At 47.8% G+C, this 12054-nt stretch overlaps 1 long non-coding RNA gene across 1 annotated transcript; it reads left to right on the top strand.

Annotated features, from left to right (window-relative positions):
* Nucleotides 1-3418: 3418 nt before the first annotated feature.
* Nucleotides 3419-8656, top strand: LOC106028047 (uncharacterized). The gene is made up of 3 exons (XR_001201657.2): nt 3419-3644; nt 5839-5943; nt 8413-8656. It is a non-coding gene; the product is annotated as an uncharacterized LOC106028047 (long non-coding RNA).
* Nucleotides 8657-12054: the final 3398 nt, after the last annotated feature.

Below are 12054 nucleotides of genomic sequence, written 5' to 3'. Positions count from 1 at the left end.
CTCCCTGGCCATGGTTCTTAGGCGAGGGGTGGACACTGCCAACACTTGAGGCTCTGGAGCTGTGTGACCCAGCATCAGGGGGCCAGTGAACCCTACCACAGGCTGAGGTACATTGGTCTCATTCAGGCAACAAAGCTAACTTGAAAAGGCAGACCCAGCCTTCCCCTTCTCAGGGTTTCTTTTAAATGCACTTTTAAAGAACGACTTTAGCGTTTTATAATAAAGGAGATTTCCCATCACCCCACCTCGTTTCCTTGTTATTAACATCTCGATTCCAATGGGATGCGCTTCCCTGCCTATCCAGGGTTCATGTACTCCACACACTTGTGGCTGCTCATAGCTCAGTGTCTTCGGAGTTCCACTTGCCAGGCTGCTGCACTGTGGAGCCACGGTCCCCGTCTTCACCGCATCTGGGCAGATGCAGCCTATGCCACCCACACGCAGGCCGCAGGCCGGGGTGGGTGTGCTCCCTCCTGAGCTGGGGAATCTATGCGGATTAACTGGGAATTTCCCTGCACAGGGCTTTTTCTCCTCTCTTCTCGTGATTCATCATTTATGTCAGTATGCACTGGTGCATATTTATTTGATAATTTTTTGTCCTTCAGATTGTTCCAAAGCCTCCATGGTGGTGCACACCCATAATCCCAGCACTTTCAAGGCTGAGGCAGGAGGATCCTCAGGAGTTTAAGGCTGGTCTGTGCTATGTAGTGAGTTCAAATCCAGCCTGAACTACATAGTGACACCCTGTCTCAAAAAAAGAAAGAGTTCCAACTTATATGGTGGGAGCTCTTGCAGTGGCTCCTGTACCCTTTAACAAACTCCCATCATTGTGGGAATTCTCTTTTATTTTTGCCTTGTATCCTCTTCCTATCTGGCAGACAAGACACTCCACGCTTGTCTTGGCTATTTCCTGCCCTTGCCCAATCTCCAAGGATCTCTGCCTTCCTTTATTAGGGAACAGGGTTAGAAACCAGGATGGGGAGTACAGTGTGCTGGTACCGTGTGTGTGTGTGTGTGTGTGTGTGTGTGTGCCAACCTATAATGACACACATATTAATAAATATTTCCAAAGTAACCAAGTATATCTATATGAAAGGTTATTATTTTATTTTATTATTTTTTTTATCGGTACCGAGGATCGAACTCATGACCACTTGCTTGCAAGGCAGGTGCTTATGCCACTGAGCTAAATCCCCAGCCCCTGAAAGCTTATTTTTTTTAAATATTGCAATAAAAGACCCATTGCCACACCTCCGCTCCACACCCGCAAACAGTCATGCGTCACTCTCACCCCTTTTGGAAGCAGTTTTGGAGTCCTCTTCTGTGGGTGTCTTTAGTTGTGCTGTGGCAGCTGCCGCAGTGTTTCACTGTCTTTACTGTGACTTTGGGGAGGAGCCAGAAGTCACCATGTGCCAGATCCGGTGAATAAGGTGGAAGAGGGCTCACTGGGATGTGTTTATTTGACAGCAATTTCTGTAAATGCTTTCAGTTGATTGAGGACAGCCAGGCAGCCACCCAAAGACACTCAGAAAAGAGAACTTCCAGGATTGTTTCAGAAGCAGTGGAGGATGATGGGGAAGTGCGTCTGAAGTGAAGGGGACTATGTTGCGGGAATTTCATCACAATGTGTCTTTTAGTAAAACATTTTTAAATTTGAGCATTCACTTTTTATTTGGGTCAGACCTTGTAAACAGAAGTCCTGCCTGTTTCTCCAGCTCTAATCCGTCACCTGGGTTGTTTTGGCCTCTTCCCTGTTTATCTGTGACTTCCAACCCCACCACCTGCTGTCCATTTGCCAAACTGTTCAGCTTCACCTCTGTAGCAGTGTCACTTCAGAGTCTCCTAGAAGTGGTATCTGTGCAGGCTTCTGTCCCTTCCCTTACAAATGGACACACACCTGCACATGTGTACAAATGCACACACTCACACCCCACTGCTCCCTTTCCCTTCCCTGCCCTCTCGGCCCTTGGCAATTCTGGGATCCCTGTCTGCTCCTACCTGGGGACTCATCTTCCCTTGCTCTGTTATTCCCAACGGCCTCACTGTTCTCACCTGGACTTGTGATTGAAAGTGTCTTCCAGAGCAAATCTCAGTCTTTCCCTAAACTGTACTTGGTTGTCACCTCTAGAGTGCGATCCCCTGGCTGGCTGTGAAGCTCAGCCAGAGCTCCCGCCTGGCACGCACAAGGGTGTTTCCATCCCTTGCACCTGAAAAAGTCCGCCTGAAGTCCATCAGGAATCTGGGTTTTCTTCTGTGGGCCCTGGAGACACCCTGTCAACCAGGTCTAGCTGCACTGTCCAGAATGGTTCTCCACGGCCCCACTGCAGAGCAGGAGGGCAGGCAGGAGGCAGCTGGCCACTGTGGTGGAAGGGCAAGGTGCGTGGGGGTGGGTATGTGGGTGATCGAAGAAGTAGAGCAAAGGAAGCCCCAGCTGATTGCAGACACCACGGGGAAGGAGTCAATCACACTGGGCTCCAGAGTCCCTCGCTGGGAAGGCAGTTCCCTTCCAAGTTCCCAGGGAAGATAAAGGGCCTCCTCCTGGAAGGTGTCACATTGCAGTGACCCCTGCAATGGGACTCAGGGTCAGCAAGGAGGCTTCAGATGAAGGCTGTGCCCTTCAGAAGCTCAGAGACAAGGACACTCTGTACCTGGATCGCAGGAGGGGGCTGTGACATTAGGGATGACTGCAGAGTCAAGGATGAGAGGGACATGATGCGGGCAATGACTCTTTGGTTTTTATGGCTCTATTTACAAATTCTCTCCAGTTCAAGACGTTTGTGGTGAGTTTGAAGCAATAAGACCTCCCAGGGCAGAAATAAATTTCAGCAAAATCCTGCGTATCTTATCATGTAGGCAATGTCTTTCCTTGTGTAGTGTGAGGCCAGTCCTGTGTGAGGGGCTAAAATAACCCAGGACCTGGGATAGAGCCCAATAATAAGGCCTCCTTAAACCAGGGATTTAGTTTAGTGGTTCAAGCGCTTGCCTGATGAGTGAGAAGTGGTGAGTTCAATCCCCCGTACTAAAAAATAAAATAAGGTCTCCTTAAGCCTGGCTGGGGATTTATCATGGTGACAGGCAATCGGGGTCCGTCAGTTCACTGAGGGTGAGGACTCAACACAGCTGGGTCAGCCTCTCGGACCTTAACTTTCCTTACAGCTTAGGGCCCAGCACAGCCCCAGCGTCAGAGCCTTAGAAGCAGAGCTTCTGCCAGCGATAAGACATTTGGGTAGGAAGCAGAGATATCTATACACCTTACTTCCCTCCGGCAGGAAATAGTCACTGTATGAACTGTGCCTGTGTGGTCAGAGCTCCACCTGCCAGCTCTGTGGAGCTGGTGTGGCCAGGAGCAGGGTGGGGTCACAGATGCTGTGAGGTCAGAGCAAGACGGGAAACGCCTGTCCTGCAGCGGACACCGGGAGCCACGGTAATCAGATCTGCGCTGTTTGCATTTCCAACTCGTGACCACTGCCACGGAGACACTTTGGGTGGGCCAGCAGCTAGTATGTGATGAACCTCACAGCTGAGGGCAGAGCCAGGCTGTAGGTTGCAACCAAAGTGAGTCAAGAGGGGAAGAAGTGATCGCTGCGGAGCTGAAAGCCGTGAGACCCGTCAAATTGAGGGGAAGATGGCTGCACAGCTGTTTGGTGAGGCCACTATTGTTAAGCGCTCATTCAGATGTGTGTGTGTGAATGCCTGTTACTTTGCGAGGGTGCTTCACACATGGACTGCCGATTCCCAGTGTGGGGAAAGTGGAGACCACGTGACAGCAGGATAGACGTCTCCATCATAAGGATGGGGGTGCTGTTAAGGGTCAGTGTCACAAAACTGAAGTGTGCTAGCAGAATAGGCAGGGGGTGGGAAGGGAGAATCAGACACAAACATTGATGCAAATAGATGCTGGTTGTGTGTTTCGAATACTGGCAACTCCAGGTTAATATACAGGTTTAGGAAGGAGCAGTCAAGGCCGGGAGTGATGATGCACTGTAATGCCAACCTTTAGGAGGCTGAGGCAGGAGGATCACTTTGAGTTCAAGGCCAGCTTTAGCTATGCAAGTGAATTCAGGGCCAGCCTGTACTACATAGTGAGACCCTGTCTCAAAAATATAAGATAAAATAAAACAATAAAAGAAGCTATCAGCTTTGATGAAATAGCATCTCAAGAAAGCATGAGGCCTCCTTCCCTTAACACCCTAGAAAATGCTTTTCATGAATGCTGCATCTGCTTGAGAGAAATTTGCACTGGAAGACTTTGAAAGGGCCCTCCATAGCTGACTTTATGAACGAAACAGAAACACAGAAGTGTCGCTTGAGTTTCCATCAGCAGTTGGCTTGAGGAACCAAATGTGGTAGGGACATGCAGAGGAACATCACCCAGCCCCAAATCCAGCACACGCTTCATTGTGGACCCTGTAAGGACTTCTGACACAGTAACACAGAGCTGGTCATGGCCGGGGGATGAGTGTTGTGTGAGCAACCCGGAGACATGCGGGCCATTGCAGCAGAGCGTGGCAGGGTGGTCACCGGGACTCACAGTGAAACAGAGATTTTGTGCTGAGGGTTAGGGTTTCAGCTTAGGATGGTGGGCATCCCGGTAGTGGTGGGGGCTGGGCTCATGGCACAGCACTCAACCCCCAGAGATGGTAAAGTGTGAAGACTGCTGGACTCCACTCTGCACCACAATGAAAGGAGAGGATCCCTGTTGCCCAGCTCGGTGGGGGTGGACAGTGCAGCAGCAGTGCTGGCCCTCTGCCTGCTATTCCCTCTTGCTGTGCTGCATGTTGATTTAAAAATAAATAAACTAGCCTTGAAATATCCACCAAAGGCTTTCTAGGGTGTCGGTCAAAAGTTTCTCAAAGGAAATTCCTCTGAATTATTTTGTCTAGTGGTCATTGCCTTTGGAATTGGCTGAGATGAAAGCAATGGAGAACCCTAGAGAAATGAGAACCTTGTGGGCCATTTCACGCTCCACTCACCATGGGTGAGAAGCATGCTCACAAGCCCCGTTTACCTGTCTTCACAGCCTCCAGGACGCTTACAGAAGGTGAAGGCAGCACATCCAATTGTGCTGATCAATGGAGGACAAGCTCATGAAAAGTTCAGCATCAGAGCTTTCCTCTGTCTTTATTAAAAGTCCTCCATGAGAAAACAAACAAGACACAGGGCCTAGTCCCGTGACTTATGGATGCTGTCCTAAAATGCAAAAGGACACGGCTATGAAACTGGCCTGGGTGATGCCTGGACTCTGGATCCCAGGAAGAGAGAGTTTACAGTCACGTTAGGGTGAGCAAACAGGCTGCAGGCTTCTGTGGTGACCAGACGAGAATTTCCTGTAACAAAGCCCTGTGGGTCACCTACAATGGGCAGCTGCTCGCTGCGCAGGCGGATGAAGGGATGGCGTGAAGCTTAGTATCTGGGGTCAGGTGACTTCATATCCTGCTTCCCAGGCCACCACTGACGTGGCTGTGGGCACAGAAGCCCCTGAAGCTGTCATCTGTGATGTGTCTGAATAACACATTTTCAGGGTGCAGTGAGAACTAGGGACCACATTTGTGAGGCAGACAGGCCTTGTCCCCTTAATGCACACCTGCAGAACCCAGGCCCTTACTGCTGTCTGTGACTGGATTGGAGATTTGCTCAGAAGAGCTGACCCTTACAATAATAAATGTGCACTGGGGAAAAGTATGTTTTTTTCTAAACCTTCGAGATTCATGTGGGTTGAGAGCCGTGGTAGCTCTAGCACTGGTATTTTCAGCTGATTTCAGTAATGTCCTCTGGCAATGGGTATATTAACTCTTTGAATTTTTCTGATCATTTTTTCTTGTTCTTTTCTGTTTTCAGAAAATGCCATACAAAGTCCTACTGAAAAATGGCCTTCACTAGAGAGGAAGTCAACACCTTTTGTAAAGTGTTCCATCACTTGATAAGGAGAGTCACAAACAACAGGTACTGTGAAAATACAGGGTATAATTTAGTCATAAAAATAAGAAAAAGTCGGCCACCAGGAAAGTGGCACTGTACCGCTCCTGGGCCTTTAATCAGGTTTCCCTTGGCTGGCTAAGGGCGCCACTACGGAAGCCAGGTTTCGCCCAGTCTCAGGTTGCCGGAAGTTTATCAGATTGGTTGCTCAACTGGCACCTTTTCAGTGGCAGATGACAAAGTCAGCTTAATCTGCCTTTAAAAAAAGGATTGGCGACAATCAACAAAAAACAATATATACAGGACCCCAGGGCAAGGAGAATGTGAGAGCCATGTGACTTTCCTTCCTTTCTCCCTCTTGTTTCTCCTTCCTCCCTCAGCTTCTCTCTCTTGCTCCCTCAGACAGACACACCTCTGCTTCTGTCTGTGCACTGGCCCGATTCTCATACCACTCAGGACTCACCTAGAGTCCTGAGTCTCCCTGTCTACACGGCCTACCACTTGAGAGTGATTTGCCCTTCTGGGCGTTTAAAAACCTAAATCAGAAGGAGAAGAATATTTCATGATGTGTTAACGTACTATGAAACTGACATTTCTGTGTCCAGCCAGCTTAATGGGGGTATAACCAAGCTCTTGCATTAGTTGCTTTTGTACTGTGATGTTGGAGCAGAGTAGCTGTGACAACGTGTGTGACATTTCTCACTTTTCTGCTGCCACACTGTGAACTGCAGTGGCACCACCTTAATACAACTGCATGCTATCTAACCACAGCTGTCCTTGAGCTATGATGTCGCTGTGGTCGGTGCCTGAACCCCCAACCCCTCAAATGCATGTACAGCAAAGGCTCACTGGAAGGAGACACGTGGCGTGGTCTTTAGGGCTGCAGGAGGAGTGAGATCCTTGGCAGAGCTCCTAACCCTGCTAGTCGGCTGGCCAACTGACCCTGGGAAGCCCAGCTTTAATCAGAACAAGCAAGGACTGAGTGGACAATGGAGGAAGCCTGAGCAGGATCTTAGGAGGGGTTCAGGGGCCCCTCAGAGCAACAGACGATGCTAAGTAAGGAAAACCATCCAGAAAGTCTCCAGGTGGCCTCAGCTGTGGCCTGTCTTGTCCCCTGAGGTGTCTCCTCCTCCTCAATTCAGCTGTGCCCGGGCCACGCCACAACCCTGCTTGTGTATGCAGATCCAACGGCTCCAACATGATGTCTTATTTTTCATTACCAGTATGAATATTCATTAGGTCAAAATAAGAAGACAAAACTGGACTGCAAGTTGGGTCACGCTTGCAAGGTAGAGAAGAGTGTGAATGATTTCACTGGATTCGCGGCAGACCTTTGTGTTAAGTATTCAGTGGCTGAGCTAAACAAGTACTACATAGGTTGAAGTTGTTAGTTGTTAGAGTAAACAATCAGCAATGTTGTCCTTTCACAGGAAAAATAGAACTTGCAGAATGGAATGTCTTAGTAGGTAGAAGCTCTTCACCAAAAGGAAAACAAGGGTGAAAATTAAGTCTGCAAATGGTTAATTCATTAGCTAAGCAAGGACAGCTATTTATCAACAGTGATTCAGTCAAATCATGTTTTGTTGCAGGAGTCAGATAAACATGTCTTGAGATACTAAACTTATTTAAACCTTTTAGTCTTGTGGTAGAACCAGCTTCCCTACTGAACTGAGGTGCAAGAAATACAATGTAGTCAATTTGAAAGTGAGATGAATGTGGCCTCCTTAGCTTTGGAAGCAGTCAGCCAGTGATACCAATGCTGCTCAGCTCTGGGTCGTTTGTGGCGCTGTGCTGACCTGGAAGTGTGTGAAGGATTCACCCCATCAGCAATCTGCGCAGAAGGGCTGTGGCTGAGGGGAATTCAAAGTGGGTGCAAACATACTAAGCTGGCACAGCCTGAAGTGGACCCTGCCACCATCTTACAGTGGTAAAAAGACAGTTGATATAGGGAGACCAATTAGTTGGACAAACTTAAAAGTCATTTCTGGAAACTGATGGCTATTCATTAATTTATTCATCAGTAGCTTCTTGTTGGAAAATATTTGAAAATATTCAAACATTATGATGAATTACTTACATTAACTTCATCCCGTCTACAGGGCTTAACCCATGAATTTTTGACAGAAAACAGCAAATATCAGAGGAACTCAGAAACCAATGCACCAAAAGCTGGTGCTGTGACCTGCGGAGAAGCCTTTGACTCTCCCTTGGGGCACAGGGACCTTGGGTCTCCCCTCTTTTGCCCCTCCTGGTGCAGAGAGGCTGTTGCAGAATTCTTGTCTGCCCAAGGTCTACATCTGCCAAAGGAGAAGCAGTCACCCAAGGGTCCGTGACTGAACCTGTTTGTGAGATCAAAGGCTGTGGGCACAGCTGGACAGACCTTTGTCAACACACCTGCCCTCTCCCTCAGTCCCTTAGGGGTCACTGGCAAACTTAATGAATCGTTGTGTATTTACTGGGCCTAACAGGCTTTGTTGTCTCTGTCGTGTGTTCCAGGCCCCCTGAGCTGCTCTCGCTCACTGTCTCTGAGGTTTTCTGTAGAAGATGGAGGAGATAAACTTCCCAGTTACACTGGGCTGTTGGGATTATACTTCTGTGATATTTTCCTCTTCTGCAAATTAATAAATTAGCGTAGCTTTGCTTCTACTTAACCGGTGTTTTTTGGTTGATTCCACTAATCCTTAGAGGTAGAGGATTACTTTCCCTTCACCTTTACAGATCCTGAATTGCCCCAGCTCATGTCTGCCCTGTGAGTAATAGTAAAGTTTTATTGCAGTTTTTGAGCTCAAGGCCAAGACTCAATTTCTGAACAAACAGAACTGTATTTACTCCCACAATCAAATGTGAATAGCTTTAGAAACCGGCTTCTGCTGTGGACTTGGTAGTGTTTCTTGAAGAATTCATCCTAAAGGTATAAAGGAAAATCACACCTGCAATTTTAAACCACAACAAAGCCAGTCAGTAACAGCTATTCTAGTTTACATCCTAATAATGGCAAGCTGCCTCACACATTTCTCATACTGTCACGCTTAAAATAAGAAAAATTATCCTCATTCCCAGACTTGTAGCACACACATGTAAGATACAGTTCCTGTACTGCCTCCCTAGTCCTGATGCAAGCGAGAGAGAAATGTCCGTGTTTCACAACTGTTTTCCCTGTGCAGTTAGGAGGTCCCGCAACTGGAAGTGGTGAGGCTGACGGGAATGTCACCCTGAGAAAGGAGCGTCCTGTGAAGCAATGAATGTTCTCGGTAAAATTTTGCTGCCCGGGCAGACGCAGGGGTTTGCAGTGCCTGTCTATGCGGAAGGATCTTTCCAGGATGAAACACACAACATCTCATTGCAGAGCAGCATCAAGAGAGGAACATTTACAATTGACTCTGATGAATTGGCTACAAAATAAAATGTCATCCCACGAAAAGAATTCTATTACTTTCAGTAGCAAGTCTATGCTATAAAAAAGTGTTCTGCTCTTTTTATGCTTTGAATTTTCAACAAAATGCCATAGAAATGTATCTTCTAAGTACCAAGAGCAAGCCCTTGGTTTTGCCCCTTGATCACAGAACCTGAGGTCTTTACTATCTGATTCTTTAATGAAAAGTTTTTCCAGTCATTTCTCAAGAAAAAAAAAAAAAAAAAGAAGTTCTTCCTATTCCAACTAGATAGGTTTTTTCCCTCGGTACTGGGGGTTGAACTCATGACCTCACACTTGCCAGACAGGCGCTTGTGCCACTGAACTAAATCCCCAGCCTTTCTAACCAGGTAGGAAAGTAAAAAATTGGCCCAGCTTTGCCGATGGCAGACTTGAATCCAGGCGTAGGCACACATGTGATCAACAGGACGAAAACGAGATTGCACCAGCTTGACCCACCTGTCCCCTCTGCAGCCAGGAGATGGGACAAAAAGAATCAGAGCAAGTTGTTGTCAGGAAGTCAGAGGAGGAGGAGGAGGTTAGCTTCAGAACCACAGAAAGGAAAATTAAGAGCTCATTGTAACTGTAGCCAACATCGCGACAATCCCCTTCCCAACACAGACATTTTAGAAATAAGTGTATCTACACATCCTAATTTAAAAAGAAAACATTCATTGGATTTTGATTTGATGACAGCTGCAGTGGAGAATATAAAAAATATGACACAAAGGTGTGGAAAATATGAACTGGAAGCCGGGAATGGTGGTGCGATGCCTGTCGTCCCAGCACTCGGGAGGCTGAGACAGGAGGATCATTGCAAGTTCGAGACCAGCCTGGGCTACAAAGTGAGCTCAAGGCCAGCCTCAACTGCATAGTGAGACCCTGTCTCAAAAAGACAGGAAAAAAAAAAGAAAGAGAAAAAACAAATATGAAATGGAAGATAAAACAGGCAGAATAAAGAACGTGAGGATTCAGCACAGGTCTGAAAGAATCCTAGAATGAGAGAATGGACAGAAATGACCGAAGGAAGAAACTGTGCCTCATGTTTTTCAGAATGAAAATAAACCATGAATCTTCTATCTAACCAAACATACAATGAACAGAGGTCCACACCAAGGTACTCTGACCAGAGGAACTACAGTCAAACTCAAAAAGGAACGCCTAGAAGCTACCCCAGGGGACACCACAGGAACTTCAGTGGAGAACAGCTAGGCTGAAGGACAAGCCCTCCACCAAACACGGGAGCCTCAGGACAGTGAGAGAGCATCAGAACGCTAGGGGGAGTAATGGTCCACCCTGATGCCACACCCAGCTGGTGTCGCACAGAAGCCACAGGCTTTGGTTCTGGCCTGAAGCTGACACTGACAATCTTACTTCCAAAACCAAGGCTTCCGCCACATGCCTCTTGCTTTCTGATATTTATTCCTTGCTCACTGTGATGGTGATTGTGTCAACTTGAGAAGTTTAGAAGTTTAACTAAATCAGCTCAACAATTCTAAACCCTCGGGTGTAGAGGACCTGGATGGTATAAAGGAGAATGAGGGAGGACCGACCCGCTTCTGCTCTTCGGAGGAGTTCTAGTCCTTGCCCTCAGCTTGGACGTCCTCGCCTGGCTTCTGTGCTGACCCCTTGGCTTTCTGATGTAGGCTGGCACCGGACACTGCAGGAAGCTCTGGACCTTGGGCTCCCTTCGGCTCCGGTGTGCAGACACCCTCTGCTCACTTCCTCACCCGACTCCGTGGCTGACCTTGGGAAGCCATTCTTCTGATTTCTTGCACATTTGTGTACCTCATGTTACATTTGTTTCTCTAGTAAAACCCCGACTGATACACTCACTAAACAAACATTTATTTCAACTGGGGTCCTATCAGAAAAACTATAACTACTTAAAATGTTCAGATATTCACTTGTGTCCAGAGAAGGAGAGTCAGGGGCCAGTGCTGAGGACAGGACAGTGGGAGGGGCGGCCCTGGAGGTCCAGAAGGAGGAGCTGGCTCCTGCTGCTTGGGGGACAATGGAGAGAGGGTTATGAACAGGCTGACTTCTCCTGCCTCTGGGACCCAGCCTCCCCTTTGCTCCCCCACTACCTAGGAGAGGGAGATCAGGTGTGGTGCCCAGGGACTTCACCTGCTTTCCTTCTCCTGCTCCTCCCACTAAGCTAAACAAATCCCATGGACCTTCTGTTTCCAGGAATGCACATGGCCCTGCATTTAACCCTCTTCTCTCTTTGTTCCCTGAAGCCCCTCATTATCTGTGTTGTCTCCAGCAAATGCCTCCTCTTCCGTGGAAGTGCTTCTGATCCCTGGATGGAAGCCATCCCTTTCAGCTTGGAATCCACCGAGCGCTGTATTTCTGGGTCACTGAAGCTTTCAGGGAGCTTGGTTGTAATGATCATGCCCAGGCTTACTTCTCCCGACAGACCGAGGTTCTGACAGGTGGAGAGTGCCTTGGTCCTCATCTATTTTTGCATTTCCCAGCTGCCTTTATGATGAAGGCATAGCTCAGTGTTTTTGGAGGGTGATTAACATTGTAACTCAAAAAAGAGGTGTCATCCAAAAAGTAAAAGAAGCGCTTTATTTAAGCCAGCAGCACAGGTACTGTGGGGGTGCAAGGCTGTGCAACATGGGCGTGTTTTTGGAGAGTTTATAAAGGGAAAAACTACAAGGGGGTGGGCTTGTGTGAACAGGTAGTTAAGCACTGGAAATGCTGACCAGTGATCATTGGAT

This window comes from Cavia porcellus, unplaced genomic scaffold, assembly GCF_034190915.1.
Source record: "Cavia porcellus strain 051 isolate PalLab524CR breed Dunkin Hartley unplaced genomic scaffold, mCavPor4.1 scaffold_18, whole genome shotgun sequence".
Taxonomy (NCBI): Eukaryota; Metazoa; Chordata; class Mammalia; order Rodentia; family Caviidae; genus Cavia; species Cavia porcellus.
The sequence above is the reverse complement of the archived record's forward strand: the minus strand, read 5'-3'. Positions and strand labels throughout refer to the sequence as shown.